The sequence below is a fragment of the Hemicordylus capensis genome, chromosome 2 (assembly GCF_027244095.1).
Source record: "Hemicordylus capensis ecotype Gifberg chromosome 2, rHemCap1.1.pri, whole genome shotgun sequence".
In the NCBI taxonomy this organism is placed as follows: Eukaryota; Metazoa; Chordata; class Lepidosauria; order Squamata; family Cordylidae; genus Hemicordylus; species Hemicordylus capensis.
Window position 1 is genome coordinate 326,253,987 of NC_069658.1, and position 11,472 is coordinate 326,265,458.

General features: G+C 43.8%; 1 protein-coding gene across 3 annotated transcripts in view; it reads right to left on the reverse strand.

Annotated features, from left to right (window-relative positions):
* The window catches only part of BSN (bassoon presynaptic cytomatrix protein), a 337,777-nt gene that overhangs the window by 22,068 nt on the left and 304,237 nt on the right, over positions 1-11,472 (reverse strand). The gene's annotated exons all lie outside the window — the stretch shown is intronic.

The following is an 11,472-nucleotide window of genomic DNA, read 5'->3' on the forward strand; positions in this document are numbered from 1 at the left end:
ACTGGCAGGTGCCAATTCCGTGCACACCACTAATTGCAAGCATTAGAGAAGGGAAAGAAAAAGAAGGGAGAAAGAACGTGAGCAAAAGTGGGCTAAGGACAAGGCCAAAGCTATTCAATATCCTCCGAGTAGTCACTGAGACTGTTCTCACAAGCAGCCTAGCCCAGACTAGGGCAGCCTAGCCTGGGCAATTTGCTCATGTGGAGCTTAGGTAAAATAAAACATTTTGTGGCTGGAAAGAAAGAATAAGTGGTCCATAAAAGAACCCCAAATGAAAATCCGAATCTTGTTACATAGTCAACTTAAACTATGAGGAATCCTGCTTTAATCAAATTTGCATAATAAATAATAACCCTTCATTATTTCCAATATATGGATCCCAAATACTAAAATCCTTCCAATTACTCACACCTTAAAAATACACATGGAAAAAATACACTCCTATAATAAAAAGTATATAAACATAGTTTCTAAAAATGTCCAGAGAATATCTCTTCTATGATTCCCAGTTGGTGCAATAAAAGTCAGTATGTTATCCTTAATACAGCTCCATGGATATATCTTGAAAATCCATATGAAGTATCCACTGTTTCAGAAAAGTTTGTCCAATAGTTCTTTACAATATGCCAAAATTCATATAAAAATATAAACTGTTTCTGAGAAATATGTTCAATGATTCTTTACCAAGCGCCAGACACATTTTGGCTGTTTCTCAGCTTTCTTCAGTGCCGTGGATTCAAAAAATTCTTCAAAACAGTCTACATAAAGGATAAATATATACAACTATCCAAAATACCCTCCAAACAAACTTTTGTTCTCAATACAAACCAAGTATAATGTTTCTCAAAACTTCCCCACATGACTAATTGAAAGGATTTTAGTATTTAGGATTTTCGTATATTGGTAATGAAGGGTTATTATTTATTATGCAAATTTGATTAAAGTGGGATACCTCGTGGTTTAAGCTGACTATATAACAAGATTGGGATTTTCATTTGGGGTTCTTTTATGTACTGCTTGTGTGGAGTGCTGAGGTCTGCACGGATCCTGGTGCTCCTGCCCAGCCTAACCCCACTCCTAAGCTCCAGCTTTTAACCGAGGTTAACTTAGGACCATAGGAAGCTGCCATATACTGAGTCAGACCATTGGTCTATCTAGCTCAGTGTTGTCTTCACAGACTGGTGGCGGCTTCTCCAAGGTTGCAGGCAGGAATTTCTCTCAGCCCTATCTTGGAGAAGCCAGGGAGGGAACTTAGAACCTTCTGCTCTTCCCAGAGCGGATCCATCCCCTGAGGGGAATATCTTACTGTGTTCACATGTGGTCTCCCATTGCAACTGGGGCGGACCCTGCTTAGCTAATCATGCTTGCTACCACAAGACCAGCTCTCCTCTTAAGGGAGCAAGAGCTCCCTTAACCTGGCTGCTGGGCATGTGTGTCTCCTGAAGCTCTACAGAGCATGAGGAGACACAGGGACAGGTACCTAGAGCACCCATCTGTCTGGGGGATCCCCCAAGGTACCGTGCTCATCATGCAGTGCCTTGTGGGATGCCAGGAAAACAATATGCGGAGGCCGGGAAAATGAGTCCCAGCCTCTCTTGATCCACACAGCCGGTCATCGCAAACATTGATTTGCGCACACCCGTATTGTTCAGTGCATTGGTGACTTACACTACTTATACTGCACTTATTATACAGTCCTATGTCACAATATGATTGGCTTTATTGTGCGGCAACAAGAAAGGAACATGGCAGGCATTGTTTGGATCCATTCATCCTCTTAGTACACACACACACACACACACACACACACACACACACACACACCCATTTAGAAATATTGGCAAATGGCAACATCTGTGCAAGAACTATGGCAGAAGCAGCAGGAATCACTACTACTGAAACTGGGGCAACAAATATCAGTGATTAAGTGTCGGGTCCTTTTGGTCCCTGTAGCAGGCAGAGAGCAATACTGGGCCCTAGTATCATTGTGACCAGAAAGATGCTGGTCAGGAACATACAGTAGGTGCTGCAGATCTAATGTTGGTAAAAAATAACTGCATTTCAACACAGCCCTAGATAAACTGCAGTGTGGAGAAGTCAAATGAATCTGCCAAGAATCTGGGTCTGCATTATTTGTAAAAACGTGTCCTTTCCCATGCGTGTTCAACCTATTATAGGATATCATGTCATGCTGTGGTGAACTGGCAGTGGGTGGACTGCAAACAGGCATGAAAAATGTGGAACTGTGAAAGAAAGGGTGGTTCTCACTGACCTTTTTTCACACTTTTAAAGCAGTTTTTGCTTTAAAAATGCCAGCATGTGCCGACAAAAGTGGAAGATAGGGCCAATTGACAAAAAGCTAAAAGGTTAGCAGGTCTAAATCACATACTCATGAAAACTGTTCAGTAACTCAGATGTTAGATTGTTGATCTTTTATCTAAAATATGTAGCCCATCACTAAAATTGGCCTCCTTACTGAAAGGCAAATAACATAACTACATTTTTAAAACAGGAGCCGAGAGAGGAGCCAGGAAGTGACAGGCCAGTTAGCCTAATATCTGAGCAAATTGGTGGATAAAATTATTAAGTATACAAAAGAACAAGCCTTCATGTGGAATAAACAGCATAGCTTCTGCAAAGGAAAGTCCTGCCTCATCAACCTTTTAGAATTCTTTGATAGGGTCAATAAAAATATGCAGATAAAGGTGTTCTGGAGGACATTATATACCTGTACCTCCAAAAAGCTTTTGACAAAGTCCTCACTACTTCTACATACAGACATACAAGGGAGAGGAGAGCTGGTCTTGGGTAGCAAGCACGACTTGTCCCCTTAGCTAAGCAGGGTCTACCCTGGTTGCATATGAATGGGAGACTAGAAGTGTGAGCACTGTAAGATATTCCCCTCAGGGGATGGAGCTGCTCTGGGAAGAGCAGAAGGTTCCAAGTTCCCTCCCTGGCTTCTCCATGATAGGGCTGAGAGAGATTCCTGCCTGCAACCTTGGAGAAGCTGCTGCCAGTCTGTGAAGACAATACTGAGGTAGACAGACCAATGGTCTGTCTCAGTATATGGCAGCTTCCCATGTTCCTAATTCAGGTGCCTTTTGAACAGAGGCAGTCGGCTACTTTGAAATCTGCTTATCAAATTAGTCTGCCCATCTGGGCACCCTTCTGCTGTGCCTAAATAGCATTTGGTCGGTAAGTTTGTGTATCGTGTGTGTGTGTGTGTGTGTGTGTGTGTGCGCGCGTGCACATGCACTGTGAGTGCATCTGTAAGTATGTATGTGCACACACCCAGGCTGTAATCTGAAGCCAAGCTTTTAAAATATTCATTGCTGGAACGTTAATCAAATGGAAATGTCTGGGTGTACCTGCTGGGGACATTTTCTCATAGAAAGGTTATTCTATAGCATGAAATGCTGCAGGTGCAAGTGCAATGAAAATATGGAGAAATAATAACAAGAAGTTGACTGTGCGTCTACTGCAAAGTATTCATGGCTCTGTCAAGGTAATCTTCCAGTTGTACTGAGTGACACCTTCTGAGGAATGTGACAGGGAGGAAATATTAAAAGATTATGCCAGTGTATCAAAATGCAACAGCATTGCTCTATCAACAGAATCTGCCAAATAACCTCCTGGTCAGCTCGCAGTGAGGTAGCATTTCCATTTAGGCAAGAAAATTGGCAAATTCTAAATATCGCTCTTTGCAGACACATGCATGTAAATCTGAATCTGGAGAATTGTCTGCCTAGATCTATAATCAGCAAGAATCTTTCATGATACGTTGAAGAACACTATAAATACATTACTCAGTTCTTGCACGTACATGTAAGAAAGAGCCTGCAAAACATCAGAGTTCTGACTGCACACACAAGCACAATTAAGAAATGGAGGCTATTCTCACGATGGGGGAAAACCAGGCTAAGGGAGGCCAGCCCGGTTTTCCACCATTGTGAGAACCACCAGGCTTGCGGGCGGCTAGCCCACCAAAGTAGTGGCTAACCTGCCAAAGTAGCCCTCCCCTTCAACAAGGTTAGCAGAGTGAGCACTCCGCTAACCCTGTTTTCTTGATTGTGAGTCGCTGCACCATGGTGACACGCAAGGAGACCCCCAACTGGGAGGCTACAACAAGGCTCCAGGCCGCAGGGGTCTCCCCAGAATGCCCAACGCGATGGCCCCCGATTCCCACAGCCCCAACTAGCTCCGTGACAGAGCCAGTTATTGTGTGGGTGGCCGATCCGGCCACCCGCTCTCCCCGTCAAACCCCATCTAGCTCTCCACATTGTTCATGTGGAGAGCCTCATAATATTTTCAGATCTCTAAATCATGGCTGCATAGGTGAAGCTAGGGGGGCAGCTAGGGCACATGCCCTAGGCGCCACTGGGGGGGGGGGCGCTAGTGCCATGCTGCCCCTCACCCCCTCCCCAATTTGCAGATTTTTAAAATTTTTTAAAAAAATTACCTGTAGCCCCTTCGGGGGGCTTCCTAAGGGCTGGGGGGGGGTCTGCAAAGATTCCTCCCCTTGCCAGCCTCCTAGATCGCTGCTGCAGCCTGTCTCGGGCTAATTTTCAGGCCTGTTTGGGCCTACAAAGATCAGTGCAGTGGCCATTTTGGAGGTTGCCACACATACTCAAAAGGCCTCTGTGAGGCCTGGCAAGGCACAGGACCTCGCAGGGACCATTTGAGCATGTGTGGCGGCAATTTTTTGAATAAAAAAAAAGGCTGCTGAAAACAAAAATGGCCACTGCACACGTTCAAATGGCCTCTGCAAGACCCAAGTCTAGATTTTTCCCTTATCTGGGGAGCCAGAAGAATGCAAAGTTGTTGGCAAGGGACCCGAGCATTTAAAAAACAGATATAAATGGCACAAAAGTGGACAAAACATCCCTTAAAAAGACAATGTTGGTTTAATACCGTGTAAGCTGGCAAAACTGAAGGGGTGGGGGGAGAGGCAAGGAATAAAATAGAAATATTCACTCGCATGCTGTTTAATTCTCTATACAGAGCTCTATCTTTATCTGAATATTTGTCAAGCAATCTGATTATAAGGTTTGTGGGATTTCAAACTTGGAAAGTGCCTGCTTTTAGCTTGTGTGGTGCTTAAAACAAAAAACCAAAAACCTGAATATCAACTAGCCACAGAGGTTTTGCTCCTCTGTGGCTAGTTGCAACTTCCACCTTCTTCCTGACCAGGCTGCTGGATCCAAGCCTGTAAGCTGCTGGATAATTTCAGATTGTTTGGGGCCCCTAGGATGTCCTATTGCAGCCATCTCCTTTTAAGGCAAAAGCTGTTTGGACAGAAAAAAACCTGAATTTCTTGGAGGCAGCAACCTTAGTGAGGTGTGCTGAGGTGGCAGAGTATTTGCTAAAAAAAGCTTTCACTGCTTAGCTCTATATAGGCATACCTAGCACATGGATGTGCTGCGTTTCCTTGGGAAGGCGACTGGCACATATGTGCCACATGTGTTGGTGTATGCATGTGTGTGGTGCTTACAACCTGTTTCTCCTGAAAGTGTCTGAACTTGTATTTTTGAGCTGATATTATGGTAAAGTTATCTGAAATATGGGTGTCAGATGTTTGGACAGGGGTGCAATTTAAGTGCTTGCCCTAGGCACTATTTTCCCTAGATACAACTCTGCATGGCTGCAGGTTCTCACACACCCTCTTTTCTCCTCTCATGATCACTCCTCTATTCCATTCTTTGCTATAACCATATTTTGCCAATACATCCAAATTGGCGCTAATATGACTAGCCTAGATTGCCTCCAAACCACAGTTCTGAAATGTGGTTTAAAGTGGGTTTGCAAACCATGCTTTGGGACAATCTTGGTTCAAACTAACCATAGTTAGTTCTGATTCAGATGTAGCAGCAAACTTATGTTTATAGCAAACTACTGGAGTATGAATAATCTGCCCACCATTGTTCCCTCTAAGGCATGCACATGTCTGCGTGCTCACACATTTTTTGATGTCCGCTCAGTTAATTTTAAATCCTGCTCCGGTTGAATCAGGGAGGTCCAGCTCTTGAATATATGTGCGCACACACTGCCTTGATACTGCTGCCCAGAATAAAACTCATTCCGCACATGTATGAAAAAAATTAGAGAGAACACTGCTGCCCACCCAAGGGAAGGAGGCAGGGGGAGAATCGAGCACAGGAGCCCACAACAAACATGATGTCTGCACGGAGCTACACAGGCTGGAAAGCTGCAACTAGAACGGAGCTTCCAAGCCATGCACATGAGTGGAAAAACAGTCGTGTGTGTGTGTGTGTGTGTGTGTGTGTGTGTGTGATTGCCACATGTGACAATCAACATCCTTTTGTTGCATAATTGTGTAACATTCTGAAGAAGCCCTAAGTGAAAGACAAGTCAAGTAGAGGCTTGGTTTTTAAATCATTTGGATAATCCCTGAGAGCCAGTGAAGTTTCCAGGGTTATGACAAAGAATGAGGCAAGTGAAGCAGTAAGCTTCCCAGTATAAACTGTAAATGAATAAGTGATCAAGCTCTAACAGGAGGCCTGCCTGGGGACTCTGCTGCTAATCAGAATGTGAAATAACGGGAGAAACTGCATAGACAGCAGGTTGGAGGAAACCTCTTCCCCCCACTCAACATGATTCTTTAGCACCACAGTTTGAATTTTGTTTGAGGAAGCAGGGAATTTGACAGCTATTTCTAAACAGTTTTGACAAACCCAACAAACTCTTATCTTAACCTATAGCTCAGTGACTCCTGTGCGAACACCAGGAGCATTTCCACACAGGACTGTTAACCGCGAATCTTCGGTTGGCCAGTGTGAATTCACACACCGGCCAAGCTTACCTCGAAGTCCATTCAAGGTCCTTGGAAGCACTCCACACAGAAATTGGGCTTTGTCTTCTGAATTCTAGCTTATCTTGATGTATCTCCGGGTTTTTAAAATGCTGTTTTAATTTAGTTTTTCTGAAAACACCAGAGCAAATAGGGAGAGGCACTGATGTAGAATCATTAACATGATAAGAAGGAAACACTCTTTAGGAATGCAGATATAGCTCTTTAGAAATGCAGATTGAGCTGGCTTGCCTAGCTGCAGGAAGCAAACTCTTTAAGCTCTAGTTTCAAAAGTAAAACCGCTGTGTTTGCTCAAGTTGACTTTTTTGAACAATATTGAACAAGTCTGCTTGCTTAAGGTTTTCGCTGGTTAAAACACTATGCATGTATTGGGGGGAAGGGAAGAAATCTGTTAGTGTATACAAATGCTCCCAGTCTAGGACATGAGGTTTTGAAGGCAACGTTGTGTCTCTACCCAAGCAGCTCTCTCTCCTCCCACACTGGCTAGAACGAAAACACGGAGGCATGCAATGTGAACCTGCACCAAAAGGAAACCCAAGAGCAGAGGGGAGGGGCTGCTTCCCTCATGCTGCAAGTGGAATTCCAAGTGGCTTCACTCGACATTTACCCTGAGAGCTTTACCTGCTGTGCGTAAAAGCCCCAGGGCTAGGTAAGAAGCAATCATTGAGCAATCATAATTCTAGAGCTACTGCGATGCACTACTGCAAGTTGTTCCAACACAGCATTAACTGGCATCTCTTTGTCTGCATCCACATGATGAAAAAATGGCACAGGTTCCTTATAATATGAAGGTGTGTCACGTGACCTATTCTTTCCTCTCTGTTGCTAGCCATTGTGTACTGAAGGGACTCCTAGTGCTCCATTATGGTAGGCCCTGTAAAACGGCTATCTCTACTTCCATCAGCTTTTGTTCTTTCTCTCTACTTTCCAATATTTTGCAAAATCTTCAGAAGAGGTGTGCTAACACAGGCAAGTTGCAGTGGATGCCCCTCCTAACTTACCATAGCCATTATCTGACCATGAGGCAAGTCTCACAATCAGTGAGACCCGTTGGAGGGGGTTCTGCGGGGAGAACGGGCTTAGCCTGCCCTCCCCGCAGACAATCAAGGCTGCAGCCCTGGGTGGCCGGATCGGCCACCCACACGACTGTCAGCTCCATCATGAAGCTGCAGCTGCGTGAGTGCATGCGGCATCCTGGAGAGACCCCTGAGCCTGGGATGCTGCTTGCAGCCTCCTGAAGGAGGTCTCCTTGTGTGCTGCCACAGTGCGGAGCCGCGCTGCGGCAATACATAATCGGAAAACCTGGATTAGCGGAGCACTTGCTCCTCTAACCTGGGCTAAGGAGAGGGGTATTTAAGCAGATTACCCACTTTGGGGAAACTGGGCTTGCCTGTGAGCCCGGTGGTTCCCACAGTCCGTAGAAAGTGGGCTACGTTCCCTTAGCCTACTTTCCACTGATTCTGAGAATCGCCTCCATGTTTCATTATCCTTTTCAGTTTTCATCCCAAAGTGCAGAATACTTCACACCATACACACATACACAAGTAAATGGTGTTTTAAAATGACACCGGATGGTGTTTAAGCACATAGGAGAGGATGAAGAGACCCAAAGGGAGGAGCTGATAACTCTGCTCTCAGATCTCTCAGTGCTACTTGCTCAGCCATCATGACAGAGTCCGATGCAAACCGTTGCTGCCAGTAGTGCTAAGACTATCAGGAAAATCCGTTATGTCCACCACAATATCACCAGACAGAAAGGAAGTATGTATGTTGGCCTGCTAGAGCATTAGTCTTTCTAGAACTAGTTGCATTTTAATGCATTTTATGATATTTACTTATTTCTGGATATTTCTTATTGTTTGTTTCCTTATGCTACATTTGTGGGAAAGCCCCTCCCTATACAATTCACTAATCATAAAATTTACTAACAATACTCACAACTTGAAGGATACAGTTTACTGACAGTAGAGAGCACAGCTCCTCTTGTCCACCCACCCACTTACCCCACGCAAAGGTCAATACACCTATTAGTATAGAAATCTGCTGTTCCGAAATAATGCCTAGCTTGCTTAGGTCTCTGTATAAAGGAGATGGCTGAAGAGGGCCAGTTGCTATTCATTGAAGGAATGTTAGATTTCCCTTGTTCTGCTGTCTATCAAAGTTACCATAGCTAAAGATCTCATGACAATTCCCATATGAATGTCTTGTTTTCATATGCACTGATGAAAGGAAAATTTCACTGAGATGCCACATGAGAGTTCCATAGCAGTTACTAACTTATGTTTTTATCAGCTCATGATAAGGATATTCTCCTCATCGCCAGCAGATGGCATGGCAGAGAATGCAACTTTGCTTCTGTACTTCCACAGAGTTTTAGGATGCAGAAAAATGATCATTCATTATTTTGAACTTGAGTGCATTTAGTATCGGGCAGCTACACACACATACACACACACAGACACACACACTAAACAAACAAAGAATAGGAAACAAAAGGTTGGTATAAGCAGGTGGCTGGACTCGATTATGACAGCAATGAATGCACCACTGAGAGACCTAAAAGGCCAAGTTGAAGACAGATCATCCTGGAGAGAATCTATCTTTGTGGCTGCTAAGAGTCAGCACCGACTTGATGACACTCAATCAATCAAGGAGGCAGACAGAATGCAGTTTGATATAAGGAAGGCTGATGCATTGCTCAGGACTCCCTACTGAACGCACTGATTGCAAACATGTCATGAAAGCATGTCCTTAATGAGTCTATGCAATATATGTGGCAGTGGAAGTCCCTCAGCCATGGTATGTGCTTGTAAGGATCCAGGGAGAACACTATGCAAGTCAAGACTAGAGTTGGCTCCCCACCAGTGTTCCCTGTAACAGGGATTCCCAGATGTGGTTGACTACAACTCCCAGAATCCCCAGCTGCAATGGCTTTTGCTTGGAGATTATGGGAGTTGTAGTCAACAGCGTATGAGAATCCCTGTTAGAGGGAACACTGCTCCCAACACCAGGATGCAAACTTCTAATACTGCATGGGCTAGATGGGATGATCCTCCCTGTTAGGAGGATTATTAGGATGCCTGGAGATTTCCTAGTATCTATTATACTGGGGACCTGAAGGGTAGAAGTATCACCATGGGGAACAACACCTTGTTTATAAAGAGTATATAACAACAACAACAACAATAAATAAATAAAAAATAACCAATGAAACAAAGCAGGCCTACAAGAAAGAACAAGTCAAGAACCGAGCAGAAAAATGGAAAAATAAGCCACTGCATGGTCAATATCTGCATAATATAAGTGGAAAATCAGACATCACCAATACCTGGCAGTGGCTTAAGAATGGCAACTTGAAGAAAGAAACAGAGGGTTTAATACTGGCTGCGCAAGAACAGGCACTAAGAATAAATGCAAGAAGAGCAAAAGTCGAAAAATCCACAACAAGCAGCAAGTGCCGCCTTTGTAAAGAAGCAGATGAAACCGTGGACCACCTAATCAGCTGTTGTAAAAAAGATCGCACAGACTGACTACAAACAAAGGCATGACAAGGTAGCAGGGATGATACACTGGAACATCTGTAAAAAATACAAGCTACCTGTAGCCAAAAATTGGTGGGACCATCAAATTGAAAAAGTGGTAGAAAATGAAGATGCAAAAATATTATGGGACTTCCGACTACAAACAGACAAACATCTGCCACACAATACACCAGATATCACTGTAGAAGAGAAGGAAGAAAGACAAGTCAAAATAATCGACATAGCAGTACCAGGGGATAGCAGAATAGAAGAAAAAGAAATAGAAAAAAATCACCAAATACAAAGATCTACAAATTGAAATTGAAAGGCTGTGGCAGAGAAAGACCCAAATAATCCCAGTGGTAACTGGCGCCCTAGGTGCAATTCCAAAACACCTTCCAAAAGCACCTCAACACCATAGGGGCCACAGAAATCACCATCAGCCAATTACAAAAAGCAGCTTTACTGGGAACAGCCTATATTCTGCGACGATATCTATAACAGCAACAACATTGATAATAAAATTCAGCCATCCCAGGTCCTTGGGAAGGACTCAGTGTCTGGATAAAACAAACCAGTCAATAATACCTGTCTGACTGTGTAAACAATAATAATAATAAATAAATAATACACATTCAATGTATGATCCCCTGGTAACTGGGCTAAGAAACACCTTTCTAAGTGGCAATTCTCATATAATTAGCGGGGGGAAGCAACTGTTTCCCTTCAACCCCAGCACAGCAGCCTTCCCATGATTGATGCTGGCATCCTCCTTGTGTTTCTTTTCAGATTGTGAGTCCTTTGAGGACAAGGAATGATCTTCTTCTTTTTTCTCACTTTGAGAACTTTTTCATTGAAAAGTAAAAACAAACAATAGTGCTCAACAACAATAGTAGCAGCAACAACACTGCCCAATAAGAGGGACCTATTTCTCAAAGGGTGCAGACAGACATATTTACATATCTGTATATGCATAAGACAGGCCACCTAATGGCGCAGCAGGGAAGTAACTTGCCTAGGGAGCAATAGGTTGCCGAATGGAATCTCTGTTGGTATGTTTCCCACACTATGGGAAACACCTATATTGGGCAGCAGTGATATAGGAAGATGCTGAAAGGCATC